This window comes from Onychostruthus taczanowskii, unplaced genomic scaffold (assembly GCF_017590055.1).
Source record: "Onychostruthus taczanowskii isolate IOZ18803 unplaced genomic scaffold, ASM1759005v1 scaffold17, whole genome shotgun sequence".
Classification (NCBI taxonomy): domain Eukaryota; kingdom Metazoa; phylum Chordata; class Aves; order Passeriformes; family Passeridae; genus Onychostruthus; species Onychostruthus taczanowskii.
Window position 1 is genome coordinate 7,857,611 of NW_024498906.1, and position 20,165 is coordinate 7,877,775.

A 20,165-nucleotide genomic window follows, 5' to 3' on the forward strand; every position below is an offset into this window, starting at 1 on the left:
GAGCTGCAAACATGGATTGCACAGATAAGAACTACAAAGTACAAAAAGACAAAAAACTTATTTTTAATAGGTCAAGAAACCTAGAGGGGAAAAAAGAGAGTGAAAAGCCTTTGTTTCTGTTGCTGTGGAAGGATGCTAACAGGTATTTTTGTCCCTCTTAAAAGATTCAAATTATAGCTACCCATCTGTAGATCACTCAAGAATGTGCTAGAACATGGCATTGCAAGCACTAAGAGTAAAACCATCTGCAGGGAGTTCTTTGGGAAGATTACTTGAATGTATTTTATGCTAACATGGTTGTGCTTAATGGAAAAACCACACAAAAAAAAAATAAAGAAGTAAAAAATTTAAAGAGAAGATTACCTTATCAAAGAATTAAATTCTCTGTTCTTTTTCAATACAGAGTGGAGAAGATTCCTACATAGTTTCTCTGATCCTTTGATGCTAATTGTTTTAAGGCAGAATTGATTTTTTAAGATTTCTGTCTCTGCTGCTTGCTCCAGCCCTCACTGACAAAGTTACCACTCCATAAGAGAATTAGTATCAAAGAACACTGATCTATTTTCCCTTGATTTGACATATGTCCATACAAAATTTTTATCAATTTTACTAAATCTTCAAAAAACAAATTTAAACTGAGATGTAACTTGAGTATAGAGGAGTCAAGTTCAGCACTAAGAGAATCCTTAACTCTCTGAAATGGTTTGGTTAGGCTCTCTTCCTCTTCTGCAGACTATTATATCCAAATGCTTATTACTGCCACCACTACAATAGCTCATTATGAAACACCATTAGGTAATGGACTCTTCTCCTTCCTTTTATCAGCTTAGTCTGGATTCATGAGAGTCTTTTTTCTTGGTCAACTAATAATCATCCCCAAAGTGAAGACTATTGTAAAGGAAGGTGTACTTTGTTGAATCTTTTGATGATAAAGAACGACAGAATCCTTTCTACCCTAATGCTAGGGTATAGATTATGTATTGTCATTCTCTTTATCATCTGAGCACATTAATAGTGATTTTAGTTCTACAGAAATTTTACAGTAATCACAAATTTTACAGTACAGAAATTGTGCAGTAATCTGTACAATTCACATTGCATTCACCTTAGCAGTATCAGATGATGACCAAAAATCTTCACTGCAAACTTCTCACTATTGTATTATAGTCATCAGAGAGAAGTCTTATAAAAAGCCCCACCACACCTCATATCAGAATCACTTCCTACTTCTCTAAGCCAGACTTTCGGATCTGAAAGTCCCTTGACTATCTGAGGATCTGACCATCCTCCCAGCTTTCAGGCAGAAAACTGGAACATCATCATTAGGTTTCTTCCATTTAATAAAAGAGGCCAATATGTTTAACATTAAATAGCTCCTAGCTTATTCAGATCAATCATGGGGCCATGGCCACTGTAAAACAAGATGCAGAATCAGAAAGCCATCTCCAGTTTTTTTCAAGCTGCACAGGGGAAAGCTTTATTAGAAAATATGTGTTAGTAAAAGTAAGATCTGAGACTCTGGGCCTACCTATCCATGTCCTAAACACAGGTCAAAGATGCCTGGAGAGCATCTGAGTCTTCTATTAGATCAGAAGTAGTTCTCACTTATCTAGGAATCTCTAAAAGTACAGAGAAATTCCTTCAGAAACTATTCCAAAGGATAAAAAGGGGGCAGTTAAATTGACCGTAAGGATGGTTAACTTGACAGTGATTCAGCAAGAAGAAATGACAGTGATATGTGAAATAATTAAATTAGTTTAAAGAAACTGCCACTCATACTGCCCTTCCTTGCTGAAATCTGAATCCAGAGAAATTGTGATTTGAACTGTGAATGTTGACCTATTTATTCTACTTTGGGAGGAATAAATATTTTTAGAATATATAAGAAAAAAATACAACCAATTACTGGTTGAACAGAGGGTGTATACTTTTATATCAGATTTTAGGAATCAGAAACAGAAAAAGTAAAAATAATGAGGACCAATAAGATATTCCTTTACATTTAATCTTGCAAATTGCTCTGTTTAATGGAAAACGAGGATGTTCAAAATGACAAATTAGAGCTCTAATTCTCTCTAAAGGTCTCTTCACTCAGCAAAGCATTTTGTGAGAAGCAGAACTAATTTAGGATTTTATTGGGTCTTTTTTGCTGAATGAAACCATCAGTCTTTGCAAAACTTCTAAGAATTGTTAGTCTCTGAGGTGTGCCTCCATCTCAGACTGTGCTGAAAGGAATGTGACCAAAATTGTTTAAAAAGTGAGCAACAGAGAGGTTCTTAGTTGGACAAGGCAATCACAAATGCCTTCCCTTTGTAGAGTGACTCTGTAGGAACTGGTGAAGGAAAAACCTGCATCATAAATACAGTCACCATTATTTGATAATATAGCTTAGGGCCCCCCAAGCCACACACTGAGTTATTATATTTGTCATGGAGCAGAATCAGAGTGGTTTTATCAGCACAATCAGCTAAACAGGAGGTCAGCCACAGTACAGCTGGAACATGACAATACTGATCTGGGGATCAGGGCTGCTCCCAGCACTCAGTGCTGAGCTGAATGTTTTGATCTTATGAGCTCACAGCAGTTAATCCAAAGATTTCAGCACCAAAGTACGAATGCGCCCTTTGTTTCCTGCAGTCTGCAACACTGGAAATGCTTTCTGCATCTGGCATCATTTTTAGTCACAATTTGTGGAAACATCCTTGTTCATGAAAAATTTAGCAACTCTAAAAGCATCCACATCCACTCACAGATTTCATGTATTAGACAAATACAAAAATTGCAGGGTTGAAAGAAAAACCATTGAACCACACTGAGAAACATGATAAAGATATTTTTGTGCTGGGCAGATCATCTCTGATCAAAACAGAACACAGCTGTGGAAAAACTGCATAAATGTAGATAACAGGAAATTCAGGTTAAGAATGGTTCTGAAAATCTCACATATACATTTAGTGCTTCTTTAACAGCTCTCTGTGGTTTTCAAATACTCCCATCAAATCTCAATATTTACCATGCTGAAGTAGAACAGTAGATTTTCCAGGTATCAAGATGTCAACAGCTATTGGCATCAATGAATCAATATTAAATTTCAGCTATACACAACTAAGATGTGACTTTCTGTAGTTACTAATGGTGAGATTCATCTTACCACACTTAACTGATTGAAAATCAATGTCCAGTCCAAGCTTCCACTATGGTTAGGAGTGAGATAAATACCTCCAGAGGATGATCATTCTCCTCCCCTTACATACATATTTGAAATAGAGTTCCATATATCACATTGGCTTTGTGTGGGTCTCTGGGTATCTAGGTACTTACACAATTTCAAGAACCTTTTTCCTAGGCAGAAATGAAAGATTATTGAAAAGCATGTTCATTTTTTATTACTTTTTTTTTTTTTGCCAAAAATGACTGCCTAATCATCGTGTGGTAGAATTATATGTAGTTTTATTTTACATATATCTTTCACAGTTTATATTCATTTTATCTGACTTCCTTAGAATCCAAGTGCTTAGCAAGATAAATTAAATTTGCATTCTGACCATCTGGAGTATTGGATCACTCCCTGGTTTTCAGTTTTTTAGATACTGATCCTTCTGAGCTGCTTGACACTTTTACCTCCTTGATTTCAATTACAGTTGGAAACCATTACCAGAGAGATGTGTCCATTTACTCTAAATGCTCTCAGGCTGTAGTTCAGTACACCCTCTCCACTATCCTCTTTCAGTTTAAAGCTACCACTGCTTGTGAAAAGTTCCTCTCCAGCCTCCTTGTATTTGGCTGCTCTGTATCAATCCACTTTGCCTCAAACGCCATCTCTGGTCCTGATTAATGTCATCAGAGCTTCTTGCATTACTGGGAGAGCTCATCTGTCTTCATAAGTTCCAGATGAAAGGATATTACCTAATTTAGCTGGGCCCCTATCCAGTGGTGGCCTTGAAGATCAATAGAGAAGTTTCAGAATTGCATTAAATGGTAATTAGGATAGAACATATCTTGCAGAGTATAGAACATACACACTCTGGGGAATTTATGCTACTCAGTGGGTTAATGATGCATTGTGTCAACATGTGCTTTCTCTTATGAAATTTGCACTAATTTTTTCAGATTACTATTTTAATATTTTGTCCCACTCTAGGAATAAATATGGGCATTAAATTGACCTTCACTATTTAATTCGCCATTTAATATATCTCCTTCCTAATATTTCTTTCTTAACTAAGTCCTGTGTTAGTATATTTTTTTCACTTGAGAATTTCTCCATGATGTTTTCCCTTTTCTAGTCCCCTGATATTTTCAAATTATGCAGTCCACCTGTAAATCTACCTATAGTTACGTCTCCTAATGCAGTTTAATGTCCTGTCTGTATTGATGTTTTGTATAATGCAGACATTAAATTGATTTCTCCTCACTGACACACATTTTTCTTTCTGACTGGTCATATCAACATAACACAGGTCTTCATTTCCTCCTTTCATCATACAGTACTCTCACCTTATCTACATTTCACCTGCCATTCCTGTGGCCTAATTTATCAGCTACAGATACAGCATGTCTGTTCATTATGGCAGTGTGAAGCACATCTGAATTTAGGCTACCTGTCATGGGCTTTTTGCCCTTCCTAATATTTCTAGCCATAGTGAAAATATTTAATGTACTTGGGGGGAAAAAGGCAGGCTTGAAGGTAAGACCCTTACTGAGACTCAAGAGCTGATGTCATTTTTTTAGCTTGGCAATGAACTTTCTTTTGGCAATTTTGTTAGGCATCTATATAGTATACAACTAAATTACATCCATCAGTGCCGTAAGACAAGAACAGAAAATAGAAATGCATAATAAAAGCAATTATCCAGTGGGAATAGGGGTCACCAGTATTAGCAAAGCTATTCTCAAAGAGCTATTAGTTTGGGAAACTATTGAGAGCTGAATCTCATTTCTTCAGTACTTATTGCTTTCTATTAACTGAAGAGGAATCCACATTTCTGAAATTACAATTACTAGCCCATGTTCTCTTGGGGGATTTTGAATTACCAGATGTCTACTGAAAATAGAGTACAGCAGAGAAAAAACAGTCTAGGAGGTTCCTGGACAGTCTGGAGGGTAACTGCCAGACACAGCTGGTAAGGGAGCCAGCAAAAGAAAGCAACCCACTGGATCTGTCGTTTGTGGACAGGGAGGGACAGGTGGGTGATGTGATGGTCAGAGACAGTCTTGGGCACGGCCATCACAAAACAATATTATTCATGGGGAAGGAAGGGGGTCAGCAAAGCTGAGCCTTGATACCCATAGGGATAGACATTGCCCTTGATACCCATAGGGATAGACATTGCCCTTGATACCCATAGGGATAGACATTGCCCTTGATATCCACAGGGTAGGCATTGCCCTCTTAGGGAGCCTGGTGGAGTGCCTGGGGACAAAGTCCTGAGGGGTAGAGGAGTCCAAAAAGGCTGGATCTTCTTCAAGAGGGAAATCTTTAAGGCACATGAGCAGGCTGACCCCATGTGCCAGTTTGGTGGAGAAAGACACTCTCAGCTGAGCCCATCACCAAAAGGGATGGTGATGCACTGGGGATCTGTCTGCACGACTTACTTCTCACTTGTCTTCCCTTGCAGCCTCCAGTACAGAGAGCAGCTGTGCACTGAGCTGCACACAAGGCAAACTACTGTATTTATGGCAGTGCTTTTCATCCCTCTGTTGCCAAAAGAGTGGTCAGATATAGCACAGCAGAATTCTATTATCTCAGTATTTTTATATTTTTGATCAAGCTCTGAAAATAAATTCATCTGCCTAATGCCATTATTTGTTGAGGAAGTATAGCAACATTTTAATGCTGATTTTAAATTCCTCATATTTCTTATAAAGCCACTTATATTTCACAGTGGCATAATTTAATTCAAATTTGGCTTTCAGCAACCACTGGAACATTTCCCCACAAGTTCTTACCCACAGGGCTATAAGCCAGCTTACAAAGTTTTTCAAGTTTCTAGCCAAGGACATGATTATTTGGGTAACATCATGAGGGCAGCACTCCTCCATCCTCCTTTATAGCTTCAGGGGTCCAGCTAACCACCGTATTTAATACATCTCTTGCTACATCTTGCCAGAGATTGTGAAGCATTTCCTGGCAGTGGCCAAGTTGGAGTTTCATTGTCGTCAGTGACTTTTTATAACATTTAAGATTAAAAAGATCCTATGATCATCTAATCAGTCCTTCAGCAATATAAAAGCCTTGTGATTTACCAAGATCTAATTGCTTTTTTAATTCCAGCAGCTGGAGTTGTACTAAAACTTATCCTTCAGATATCTTGGTATGAAGATCTTCAGTTCTGATGTACTTGTATTCATTCATTGGTTCCAATTGCTAATTATCTTGCTTTTTATTCTCTGCACTGTCATAGATCTGCATCCATCATCTATGGATGAACTCACTATGTCTCCAAATCCAACATCTGTGGCTGAAAATAAAGATTCTCTCACATCTGCAAAAGTAATCAAGGACACCAGGAGAAGTTTTATTGACACTTTGAATAGCAGACTGTTGTTCTGGCATTTAAAACACGTTGCTGCCATTAGAGAAATCTCTGATTAGTCTCGTCTTAGTTATATTCAGTTGCCATTTAAAGAGGCATAAAAATAGTATATTAACATGTAGATAAAATTTACAAACACCTATTCCAGACATGAAGACTAGAAAAAAAAACCTAAAAATCTTTAAAGAAAGAAATCTAAGGTCTTTGTTTTTTATGGACTTTGTTGTTTATGAAATACTATGGAGAGATGAAAGATAAATGAATATAAATGTGAATGTAAAAAAAAAAAAGTAACAAGAGTATCAGTATACATGACTTTTTTTCCCATTCTCAAACTATGAAGATCACAAATGAAGCACTGTTCAGGCTGGTTTCAAGTAAGCATATTAATGAAGTTTGCTAGAAGTTTTGGCACATAGTTCTTGAAGTATCTGAAAGAAGCCTTAAGATTGTGAAACAACTAGAAAACATTTCACACATTACTAGAACAAAATAATTAGTGAATCAGTTTTTCCAGATTACCGTGTATGTTTTTTTAACAGTGAAAAAAATCAAGGATGGTGGTGTATTCTGGTGAAAACCTTACTGGTCATTGACAATTCATAGCTGTTTGTGAGCAAACCATTTACAGCAAAGCTTGTTAGTGCTGGAGGCAGTGGAGCATCCTGATCCAGGGCTCTGGCTTCTTCAGGGGCACCTGAGAGGCAGCAGGAGAAAGGAAAGGGGTTCAAAAAGGCACAGGATAGACAGTCAAGTACTGATCTTGTATTATGCTGAGCCTCTGCTTGTAGATCCCAAACAGATTTTAGCAGGACCCAAACTCACGCAAATAATATGCAAAACAATAAAAAGGGTAAAATTGCAGAAATGCTGCCACATTCAGCTAAGAGGGACTGAGGAATACAATCTAGAACTATCGTTTTTCTTCTGTGTTGAAAATATGCAGGGGCTGTACACAGCATTTAGTCTCTGAATAAGGGCAATTTTCTATAGCTGTTCTGTTCCTTTGCTCTCTCTGAGTCACTTTTAGGAGTGGAGATCAAGCACATTGTTTGACAGCAAGCTTCTGAAGGCAGCAGTTCTTTCATGTCAGCTGTATCCTGTTAGATCAGTAGATCTGACTAACCCATCATGGTCATTTAGTAACACTAAAGGTTTTTCAGTGAGTTAAAAAAACACAGGGCAACATCTTTCCCATCTGGATTCTAAGAGGGAGTCCTGGAATTGACATTATTTCTTAAAAAACATGAGTTTATATTTTAAAACTGAAGGAATAAACACAACCCATACTTCAAAAGGCTCTTTTGTAACTCTCTAGAAAGGGAATGTTACAAACAAAAGGCAAACAAAGAACCCTCAGATATCTCAACTTACTCTTCTACAAATGAGAAAAACAATTTCAGAAAGGGATGGACTTACATGAAACAAATTTAAAAGTCTCTCTACTTTTCCAGGCCATCCTGTCATTACCTACACAGAAATCAGGAACTGCAGCACACACTGAGCTTTCACAAATATGAAAGCTCAGAGAACAATTATTCTTCCTTCTGTTTGTCCTTACTCTTTATCTTTGTTACCTAACAAAACTGATTAATTCATTCTCAACATGACCATTTGAAAATTGTCTTTGTTAGTCATGGCCCTCTCTTAGCTAGGGCCCTCTTATCTCTCTTTGACCAACTCTCTCCTTTTATATCTCTCTGAGTCACTTTTTAAATTTACCTTTTTCAAGTTGACTTTCTTTCTGCCTAAGTTACTCTTTATCTTGTTTCTTCTTTTAGATTTTTTCTTGTTGTAAGATTTAGTATTTATCTGGTTTGCTGTTCTGTGTTCACCTGTTGTCATTCTTTCTGATTGTTATTATTTTATTACTTTTTCATTTGGTGGCTTATTTCATGTCCCAGCCTGCCCAGAGAAACTTTTTTTTTAATTCATTTATTTCCCATTTATTTGAAGTCTTTTCTTCTCTTTCCCCTCCATGACTCAGCCTGTGTCTCCCATACTTTGTGCTTTTATTGTATTTGTAGCTATTTTTCGGTTGTTCAGCATCAACTACTGGAACTTTCAAAGGGCATGAATACATAGAGGCGGTTTCTGTGCTGATTGAGATGATGTCAGCAAGATGTCAGCAATGTAGCTTCTGAAAGCACATTTCATTCCACTGACTTGCTAGCAATTAGGAATCACAAAACAAATTGTTCTGTTGTATCTGGAAGATACAGCTCTTGTAATGCGTCTCCTGCACTTTGTTTCAACTGCATTCCACTTAGATCCTGCAATTATATGGAGAATTGTTGTAGCTGTTTCAAACAAACACACTGCATGATCCTGCAAGAAGCAATTTAATGGCAACCAGTAATCATGAAATCACTACTTTAAATTAATTAGTAAGTCAATATCACTGCAGTTTGCAAAGTAATCCTTTTTACTTTCAGTTTTGGAAATATCTTTCATTCTTTAAATAAATACTGGTTAATTTCAAAGTATTGCAAGAATAACTACTGTGCGTCTTCAGAGTAATTCAGCTCTAATCTCAAGGGTCAGAGAACAAAGAATATTAACTCTCTGTTGTTTGTCTTTATTGCAAGTATCATTTAATAAACAATAGATGTTCTCTTTTTCTGTTCTACTCAACTTCTTTGGTCTTAGTAGGGTTTCTTCCAGCTGTGACAGTCACATCCTACAGCACCGAGTTCAGCTTTCCATCACCATGATATATAACACTGTATATGTGAGACAGAAACATGTTTCATGGCAACTCAAGCTTGAATACTTAAGCTTTAGTACTAGGAAATTAAAAGAATATTCTGTCCCTGAATTTCATGAAAGGATCATAGCCATTGGTCTGATTTATAAGATAATTGAATGGTGCTTTCAAATCCAATTTCCCATGCAATACTTTTACTACAGTTCTTTCATAGATTGTTGCCTTTGGGGCCAATATTAGATCCTGTTGTCTGATTTCTCTTATAGCATGGGCTATTAAACTTTACACAGTACTTTTGTAGAGGCCAGTAACTTCTAAAGACAATTTCTATCCTGATTTCCAAGAGATATCCTTAGTTTTATAAAATCCACTGATTTTATAATATTAGCAGTGGAAACCACAACCTTTTCTTCTTGTTGTTGTTGTTGATCAGCCTTGCTTTTAAATAGCAACAAAATAAAAAATGTGTCAATATGTATTTTGAATATTTTATGCTTTAGTAACCAAGCACAGATTTTTTTTTTTGCCTGGTTCCACTGAGAAGCCTTTATTATTTCTTATATTTTTCACTTAAGAGTGTTTATAAACTCTTATAAATCTGCCTTCTATTTGATAAGTTTAAAATTTCCAGCTTTTTCAGCATCTCAGGGTGCATTGGGCTATTGGATGGGCAATTTCTGATGAGCAACATTTATATAACACTGTTCACATGTTAACAATCAGGCTATAAAACTCTGCCAGGTGTTGTGTGTCTTTACTCACTGCTCAACTCAGTGGGTTAATGCACAAGGGCTTTTGGACATCCTCTTCATGTCCTTTGTGTTGCTGTAAGGTAAGACAATCTCTTATTGTCTCCAGTCAAACACAGAGGTGTCACAGTGGTTAGTATGTCCCTGAAAAATGTGAGAGTAGCAAAGCAAAATATCTGGCCTTCATCCTATATAGATAAAGAACATATAATACATATAAATACGTAAATATATATGTGTGTGTGTGTATCTATATAGATCTCATTTGACAGCACTGTTATAAAATCTTGTTTAAGAGTTTATATAGATTTGGTACCCTCAAAAGAGAGCTCTTTTGAGGGTACCAAAAAAATGACAGAACTACAGTATTGATGGCGTGGTTTTTAGGTTCCTTGATGCATTAACTATGCAACAAAAATATCTGCTGCATTAAATATCTTCCTTAACCTTGGAGTAGTTGTTGCCTTTCTTCTCTGTTCCCCTCTGTTCTTTCAGTCATATTTTTTGAAGTGTTGCTATCACAGCTGCATACCTGAGGAATTTTATGTTGAGAAGTGAAATCATGTCCATATTCCCTGCTTACAGTTCTGGGGTTTATGCATCATAAACCCTTTATTACAGTACTTTAAACAGGGAGACCACACTACCTCTCTACTAAACCTCTCACTGTTTCCAGGAGACAGCCTCTGTCCTCCTTGGTAAGATCTTATTCCTTGCCCTGTGTCCTCCCAGCAGTTCATGGTAAAGTCAAATGTGCTTCATGGAGCTCAACTTTCTCCCTTGTAATCCAGAACAATCTGTTTGGATGATTTGTTTTTCACATCCTTCACCACTTTGGAGCATTCACAAGGGCTAATACCACTGATTTTATTTTTCACTTATTTCTGCCAATTGACTGAAAATTATGAAGAACAGAGAGCTGATGAAAATGAAGCTGGTTTAGAGTAATTACTACAGAACCTTCCTAAAAATGTCATAATCAGTAATAACTCCCTGCTGACAAGCAATCTTTCAGTCCTTTGAACCAGTTCTTAATCTATTTAAGATGTACTTTATTGATATTGCATAGTCCTAATTTTCTTATCAACATGTCATTTATAATAAATCAAATGCTTTACAGAAGTCCATTATGTACTTACTTCTATCAACTATAATTGTAAGAAAGACAGCAAATATATTTGACAAATCTTATTTTTCATACATTTATGAAGCTTAATTATATACCCTTCTCTTTTAACTTTTTACCAATGGAATCTTTATAATTTTTCCAGGATTTTGCCAAGAACTGATGTTATCTAGCAAGCCTCCTGTTACCTTCTCTTACCCTTGTACATTTTGAATACTCATAAAATATTATTCTGTTTGTGATCTTCAGAATCACCCACATGCAAATACTTATTCAATACTGACATTTTCAGGAGGCAATCTGAAAACTCATTGCTTTTAGGAGTCCTGGTGTCAGGGTTGCCAATGTGAAATATTCTTCTGCTCATACGTTCATTTAACATCCACATTTGCTACTAATAGGGTGATTAATCTCACCTAAATGTGTCTAAAATTAGCTGAGTTACTTGGGATTCCCACAATAAAGAAAGAAAAATAAGATTCCCATACAGCCATTTGATTCCAATTATCCTGAAGAGAATCAAATAAATTTTAAACACGTATCAGTTACATTGCTGTAAATACACAGATATTAATAGCACTAGGCTAAAATACACACTTATATTCTTGCATACTGTTCCACATGAAGGGAATTTTCAGGAACTCTAAAATGGTAATGTGTTTGTGACCAAAAAAGCACTGTTCATGCCTTTAGGGACTATTAATCTTGATGCCTGCTAAAGAAAATCAGACAGTGGGGTTCTAATCAAAAGGCAAAGAATGCTTTCCATGGACAATTAGGAAATGCAAAACATATTTCTGAAGGCATGGATATTAATGAGAACTAAGTAAAGGGTATCCAAAGAGCTTATTAGATGAGCAATTTGGGCATTGCTTGTTTAGGAAGCAAGCAGAAAACAGGATCAAAGCCCAAGAGCAGTTTGGAATGTGATACAATCACAGAAGGATTAAGGACAGCAGTTATGTTCGGGAGTTTCCAGGAAAAGGACAATATGGAACACAGTGAACACTTCCCAGAAAAGAGAGTGAGTTAAGCAAAAACTTCTGTGAGAACCAGGGTGCTGTTTGGATTAGAATGTGAAATAAAAGGGGACATCAAAAATATTTCATCAAAAAAAAACCCCAAAAATATTAGCTGTGATAGTAGACATGGTGCAAATCATGGTCAAAGCAGAATTAGATGCACTGAGTTTAGAGCAATAGCAAAGGAATTAAGGATCTCAGAAGGAAGACTAATGTGGTGTTGTATGAGGCCAGACCCATGATGGAGGATGGTCAAGGTGGTAGCAGCAATTATTGACCATCTGGGTCTTACCTTTAGCCTTCAAACTTAATTGGATTTTGTATGATACCTTCGTTGATATTAGTACCATTAGGCCACTTCTTTTAGCTTTCAAATGCTTAAAGATATTTCCATGGGTGCCTTGATTGGAAATCGCATAAACAAAAATATATCAAGTTAGTAAAATGTTGCTCTTCAAACTCTGAAAAAAAAACATTTAGGGTTTGTTAGTTAGGTTGAAATTTTGCAAGGTTTCAGCAGTGTTGTGCTGTTTACAGTTCTCTTCAAACAAAAATTTTAAGAAACATATACCAACCAAACTACAATGGATGCTTTTCTGACCATGAGTCCAGAGACAGCTCCTCATCCCAATCTTTATCACTGCCTTTTAATAATTTTCTAAATTTCCATGCTTGTCCTGCAGAAATATTTAACATGTCCAAAACTTTGTGGCTGTCCTGCTGTATGAGATTAATTTTTGCTTGATTTGTAAGATTGTGCACAACTCTTGTTTTTTGCTCTTGGCATGTTTTCCTTGGGAATTTGTTGGAACCCTGAATGCTGAGAATTTTAAACATTCTGTGCTGAAAGGCACAGACTCCCAAGAGAATACTATATTTGAGGCCATGGAGAAGGCTTCCAAAGTTGATTGACAGCACTGGGATTACAGGTGTGTAGTTTGAATAGAAGTGTGTAATATCACATGGTGGAAAACTGAGACTTTAAGGCTTTTAGAATATAGTGCTATAGAATATAGTCAAGCTTTTAGAATATAGTGCTATAGAATATAGTCAAACTAAGATGGAGGTTTTAAGGTGGTGGATGGTGCCTCTTCACTTTCTTCTTCATGGGTTTGGGTGGTATTTTGTAACTGGACAGAAAAGTCTGCATTGGAGGACACAGGGGATTGGTTATTAGGTTAAAAGTGAAAATAATTAGGTGTCATTTCTTAATTGGATAGTTTAGCCCCAAAAGACCTTGTAGAGAAAGATAGTTAGCCATTTTGTAGCTTGTTAGTAGAATGCTGTAGAACGCATGACTTGTGAGACTTGTAATATAGATAAGAAATAATAAACATCTGAGTCCAAACATGAAATATTGTCTCTAGAGCCTTCAATCGTGACCTTGACAGAGGCAGAAAAGAAGTTTAAGAATCTACCATAATTCTTCATTGATGAAGTGCCACACTATATAATTGCACCGAAGCTGTGTGAGAGATTCCATCCACTTTGTAAACATGTGAAAAACAAGTAAACAGTGCTGGTTCCCACAAGTGGGGATCCACAGGGGTTCTGTGGAGATAGTCTGTGCCCTGGCCCAAAACCTTCCCACACACTGGATTTGGGGCATTAGAGTATTCACAGCCTGTCCTGCCAGCCAGCTGTGTACCCACTGCTCTGCATCCCAGAATCACAGATTTGTTGGTGTTGGAAGGAGCCTCTGGGGATCACCCAGTCCAACCTCTCTGCCAAGCCTGGGTCACCTGGAGCAATGACACAGGAACATGTCCAGGAGGGGCTGGAATATCTGCAGAGGGGGAAACTCCACAGCCTCCCTGGGCAGCCTGGAATCCTTCCTGTGATCAGCCAGCATCACACAGTACTGACTCCATCTAATGTTTAGCTTTCCCAGAATAAACTTCTCCATGAAAGATCAGGTCAGATTTCTCTGTGCCACTGCTGGACCTGCCCATGCTCGCAGACTGTTTCCGTCTGCTCACCTTGTTTCCTTTTATTGGGCAAATGCCAGCTACCATTGGAATTCAAATCCCCAGAAGACCAACTTTCAAAGGCAATATGGAAAGTTTAAAATCTGGAATAGAGTTACATATGGTTCAAATTAACTCAAGTAACTGTTCAATTAAACTTCCTAATTATTCAACTGGAATGAATGCTGAGCAAAGCCTATTTAAGGAATGGATTGGGAAATATTTGAAAGTGAAAGGGAGATGTAGCATTTTAAGTACTTTATTAGGAAATTTACATGTAGTGAATGGAACACTGAATACTGTAGACCTTGACTCCAGTTGGCATAAATTACCACTGATATGCAATAATGTGATTAAGGCCTTCCTACAGTTTTCAGTACATAACCAGGGTGGATTATTGCTCCTTGAAAAAGCTGTGTTCTCATTAGCTTCAAATGCTAGAATAATTGCAGATAAATCTGACTGCAATATTATCAGGTCCATGTGGTTTACTGATATTAAAATATACTCTCACTGCAGAGATTAATAGAAGGAAAGTCAACCTAATTAGGTGTAGAAAAGTCCACCATCTTAACCATAAATTAAAAGACTGTAAAGCAGTAGCTCTATTTAGTTCCTCTATGGAGCTGTGAAAGGACCACACATAAACTAATGACCCTTGGGCTGGTAAACTCCATCCCTACTGGAAACTCAGCATTCCCCAAGAAGAAGCTGTCTCTCTAGTTTCAGGAATTTTTTAGGATGCATTCTCGATGTAGAGAAATGGAAGGAAATACTCATCATGAAGAATTATTCTGATCCAAACCTCAAATTGTAGGCTAAAACTAAAATCATTTATCATGGTCTTCAGAGTAAGACTGCATTTTAAAATTGAAACCCACATTTTGCAATGATGCAATGATATTGTGGTCATTACTTACCAGGTTTTAGGTGTAAAACCAAACATCATTCTCTAGTTAGAATGACTGAAAACAACCCCTCTCCAGGGCATGACAGATACTCTTGTAAAAACAGGAGCTGAATGTAAAAAGTTGTGGAAGAAAGGGTTTTTATTATGAATCCGTTGTAAACCAATCAGTGACAGTGTCTCAACAAACCAAGGAGATAGCTGAATATAATCAGCAAGAAATTGCAATATGGGAATCAGAGATTAAGAAAGTATTTACTAAGTCTCAGTGGGACTGGCTGTTCCACAGCCCTACAACACCTAGTTTGTTATTTCACCCAGTGCTGAACTATTAGCAGTGCAGATTATGGTATTATGTGCTACAGTGGTAATTCATTGCGTATGTTTTCTCAAGGTTATTTTCAAAAAAAGCACTGAAAAATCAATACGTTATGAAACAACCCCCAAATTCTTCAGAAAGCCAGTGATATGACTGGGAACTGAATGGTCTGACCAGCTGCACTTTTAGAGAAATTGTGATTTGAACAGGTCATCACGAAGGAGAGAATTATTGTAGTCCAAAGAGAAGCAAAAAAATGCCAATAGCATTGCTATAAGCACACAGATATTAATAACACATGGCTGACAAAGCATACATATATATATTTATATATGCCTATATTCTTGAGAAAAGTGCTGCACAAAGGGAGTTTTCAGGAATCCTAAAACACGAATGCATACGTGACCGAGTCACTGACCCTGGAATAAGTGCTGAGGCTACCACAAATCCACACCTGGAAAACTGCCAGAACATTTTAAAGAATGATAAGTTCTGCGTGAAGGGACAATGGTTGTGCTGTCACACACTCTTATCTTGACAGCTGCTAAAAAAAGGCCACCTTCAGTGCAAGGCCAAATCATTCCTCCTGTAGGTGGGGATCATGAATTTAGCCATGAACAGAACCTGTTGAAGCTGTCCCTGACCAGCTGCTCGGGTGGAGCTGCCAAAGATGGCATCAAGGGCTACCATCTGTGTGTGTAATTTTATTGCCATTAACAATAAAATGTAACTTAACATGCACAGCTGGCCTGGTTCCTCATGAGCCTGGTGGTCATTTGGATGCTGCAGTCCCCCACACAGAGTGGAATAAACTCCTGCCACACAGAGTGGAATAAACTCTGGACTACCTGCCCTTAACTGGAGAGAATCATAGGATCCTTCAGATTGGAAAAGACCTGCAAGATCGAGTCCTGCTGGTAATCACCACTAAACCATATCCCCAAGTGCCACAGCCATGCATGGTTTCAACACTTCCAGGGATGCTGACCCCACAACTTCGCTGGGCAGCCTATTCCAATGTCTGACCACTCTTTCAGTAATAAAATTTTTCCTAGTTCTTGTTTTCCTGGGAGAAAAGACCAACCCCAACCTTGTTACAGCCTTCTTTTGGGCGCTTGCAGAGAGGGATGAGGTGCAGCTGACTAGCACAGCTCGGATCACTGGACTCAAACTGGGGTTAGTGGGATTCTTTTCACTCAAGCCACACTGGAAAGCACTTTTCCATTCTCATGTGCTATGACTGGATTTCTCTGTTTCTTTGCAAATGAAAGACAAAACCATTTATTGAATGAACACTTTTTCCTGTTGCTCTTCAAAAATTTCCATCACCTTGTGGCAACAGATACGTGTTATATTTTATATTCTCCTTAATACCCTTGAAAAGGTGTTATTTTTGTCTTCAGAACTTCCAGTCTCTTTTGTTCTATCTTTATCTCTCCTTATTGACATTTTTTTGTTATTGTTTGTCATTCATACTCACATTGGCATTTTAGGTTTTTTCCTTCCTTTAATTTCTTTCTCAAATTTTCCTTTAATTTCTTCCTTCATTAACTGCTGAACAAAAATTAACTACCAAACAACACTTATTTAACTTCTTATTTAACTGTGACATCAATCTGGTAATGGGTTTATTTCACACATTTCAGGGTTATTTTTTGTCTTAACCTAGTTTATTTCAGAGAGTGTCTCTACTTTGAAAATTAACTTGCTATTTGAAGCCTATATAAATATGCACACTGAATATATAATGCAGAATGAAACTACCAATGATGTGTATAACACTGCTGGTCCCAAGGTAACCATCAGCTTAAAGCCCAGAGATTTTCATTTACTTTTAAGTGCCACGCAAGTTCAAAATAGAACTGTGATTAAGAAATTAGGTAACTCACCCTGAGGATATTGGATCAGATACTGGATTTCACTTAGATCATAGCTAAAATTAGCTACTGCTTGTAAACAGGCAGCAGGTAGAGGGGGATCAGCTCCCTTCCACCACAGCCAGGTGAACCTTCTCAGACAAACTGACTGCAGGGCACCACAATTGCTGTGAGACACCCACCACAGTGAAGGAAATCTCACCCAGAGGAGCAGGACAAGGAAAAGCTGCTCAGGATAGTACCATGGTCAGTGAAAAAGTGCTTCACACTCCTGACTGGCCTTGTGCCTTTGGGTCTGAAGGGAACAGGAAAAAGAAACAACTGTTTTGAGCATAACCTTCATTCCAGAGGTGTTCCTTTGAGTTTTGTGGGGAGGATATAAAAGGCATCTCAGAGTGATCAAAGGCCTACAAATATAAATCTCAAAGTGTACCAAGTCAAATATACTCAAATGAGACAGAAGACACTAGTTAAATTATTTAGCAGTATGAGTAATGTTTTGACTTTGTGCTGCCACTTTTTATGGCATCTAAATCAATTTATTTCTCTAAATAGATCCTGGTGCTTTGCTGCAGTAACTGGAAATTACATTTGCCTCTTCCACTCTGTCAGTAAAAAATAAAATTAGCTGTACCACTTCATTATAAGTTATAGCAAATTACATAATTAAGAAAAAATAAATTATTTGAATCTATGAAAGGACCAAAGGTATGCTTATTTCTCTGAGGCATTATACAGAAACATTCTTTAAATAAATAATAACATCCTTGTAAATATGGAAGGTTATTCCTAGAGTCCTAAATATGGTGTTTATAATTCACAGAATAATAAATAAAGAAATAATAAGTGAGCAGTAACTTCCATAACTGAAAACCTGGAAATTACAATGACTGTTTTCCCAGAACACCTAGATTGTGGGTTTTACATCAGAAAGATATATTGCCATTGTACATAAAATGGGACTTTATTCTCCTTCCTACAAAAGTCTGCAGGACTCCTCCACATCAGTACCACAGAGGCTTTACAGAAGAGCTGCAGGCAGTCCTGCCAACGCACTTGACAATAATGTGTCTCAAAACTCTCCTTTTTTCTGCCAGAGGCTATTTTCCTCAGAGAAGAGTTGGCAGACTACAGTATGTGCACATACTTCAACTCCTCCAGAGCAAATCCTTAAGCCATGAACAAAGATGGGCTTGAGCCACAGCACCAGGCTACTGGGAACTGAAGAGCTCCCACATCTGCCTGCTGTGCAACAAGGTGGCAACCTCAGGCAGGCTGAGGGAGCCTGTGAGTGGTATCAGCAATGCCTGCCCCAGCCAGACTCTGCCCACATCCCTCCTGAGGCTGTGCATCACATCCCTCAGTCACAGCAGAACTGCTTGGACAAGTACACAAGTCCCTGAAGTGCACAGAAAGGCACCTGGAACTACCAGTCCAAAGGCAATTTGCCTTTGATTAGAGGAGAGAGATCCTGCTGGAAGCTGGCAGAGGGAATTGTGAGGCCCTGAGCAATGCTGGCTGAGACTGCTGTGGTTTCACTGCTGGTGTGTGTGTGTGTGCTGCTGTCATATCCCTGAGTCAGTGCGGGCTCCCGTGCACACCTTTGCAGGGCAGCTGTACAGCATCAGTGCAGCAGCTGATGGTCCTCATCAGCCTTCAAGGCTGACAGACATCTGGAAAAGCAACTGACAGGAAAATGAAGGAAAAGACATCTTCTACCTATTTCAAGATGACAGAGTCCAGAGTCTGAAAGGATTCCCAAGACCCTTGATGGACTTGGAACTCAACAAGGCAGCTGTGAAATTCTTCCTTCTTGCATCCCAAGAGTAAAGAGGTCATTACTGTGATCCACATGCACTGACTCTGCTGGGAGAGAAAAGATGCAGAGATCTCTTCTACATTGGTCCTCATGTTACCAGTACACAGTTCATGAAGCATCACATCCAGAAATACAATGGCAGCTAGGGAAGTGTGGAGAAGGGAGGAATTGAGTGCTGTGTCCCTTGGGAGGCACCACTGCTGCCTCCTGTTTGATGTCCTGGGGATGTGGAGAACACAACCTCTGCATGAACAGCTATGTCAGTACCTCTTGCAAGTATGGGTTGACATTTACTCTACAATCATACCTGAACCACCCATGCTTCGGGTCTTCCCAGAAATAAACCAGGATTATTATGGAGTCATATCATTGCTAAAGTGCACATTCAGATCCACTTACTTGAACCAGTATGTGTCCTCATCAACACAGAGGAACCAACATGACACTAGAATCACAAATGCTTTTTTCCTCGATCAACTCATACCCTTTTATATTTGTTTTAGCAGCTTAGAATTCTTCTATATACAGAGCAGTATTTACTCAATTGGCAAGACCATTTTAGACAAGCTGTGTAAATATACATTTTCACTTGGCAAGAATGAAACTCTGTAGTAGAGAGTAAAAAATACCATAAATTCTAAAAGAAGTTACTTGTCAGCAGTGTGAGTCAAAAAAATGTGACTAGTCAGCTTTCAGCATAGTTTCCCAGAACCAGAAAAAAAAAAGAATGGAAATGCAGAGAACAGCTTGACACACAGCTGAGTTTATTTTAGAATAGGACCCTCATGCAAGACTGAACTCAGAATGTGTTGATGCTACTGGCATTTGACAGAAGATTACAGATTGTTCACATGGAAAATTATGGTAATAAAAGGTAAGCTGTGATTCTAAAGTGCTACAAGGCATTAATACAAATTCATATGTGGACACTTTCATCTAATTATGAGAGGCCTTTTTTTCCCAGTTTTGGCATTATTCCTTAAGAACTGATTCAGCTGGAGCAGAGAAAGCCACTCTCATGCTGGAATATGCATTTATATAGACATTTAGATTAGTACAGCTAGGTTAGCTTAATTATGCTTCTGTAATTTCCAGGAAAATTTTGTTGAACAGAAAGCAGTTGTAGTTTTTGTTAT